Below are 600 nucleotides of genomic sequence, written 5' to 3' on the forward strand. Positions count from 1 at the left end.
GCTCTGTCTTAACTCGTCCACATTCGCATACGGGTACTTTAATCATTTGCTTTTACCAACGGCGTAGATACACACATTTTAAGACACCGTGTACACCTATCGTTTACGGTCGGCTAAACCATTGAAGATCACTGTATAGTGCAGCAACACAACACCGCTAAAACAATATACAATCAAAGTACTGAGAGGACTGATGGGGGCAATGATTTGCAGTTTCAAGACTTGATGTAACCTATTCATGTCAGGGAAGTACATGCAGGCATTATGTAATGCACTTGTGTGTAGCAAGAAATGGAGTGGTCACAACTTCAAGAGTGCACAATAATAAAATTTATTAACTTTGTGTTCAATACACTTCTATATTTTGTTCAAAAGGTAAAGATAAAAAATCTAGTCTTGTTCAATAGCAGCTGTTCATCGACAAACAAAAACCTTTTATTGCCAGGTTTGATAAAATGAAAAAGATAAAGCTATACAATGTATTTCAATTTCTTCAATACTTCTTTTTGCACTCTATGTCCTGACATCATGTGTTCTTGACAGTCTATTAGAAACAGGCAAACTTTGTAACACTTTATGAAAGTTTGGAAAGAAGGTCAA

This window comes from Mercenaria mercenaria, unplaced genomic scaffold (genome assembly GCF_021730395.1).
Source record: "Mercenaria mercenaria strain notata unplaced genomic scaffold, MADL_Memer_1 contig_1974, whole genome shotgun sequence".
Lineage (NCBI taxonomy): Eukaryota > Metazoa > Mollusca > Bivalvia > Venerida > Veneridae > Mercenaria > Mercenaria mercenaria.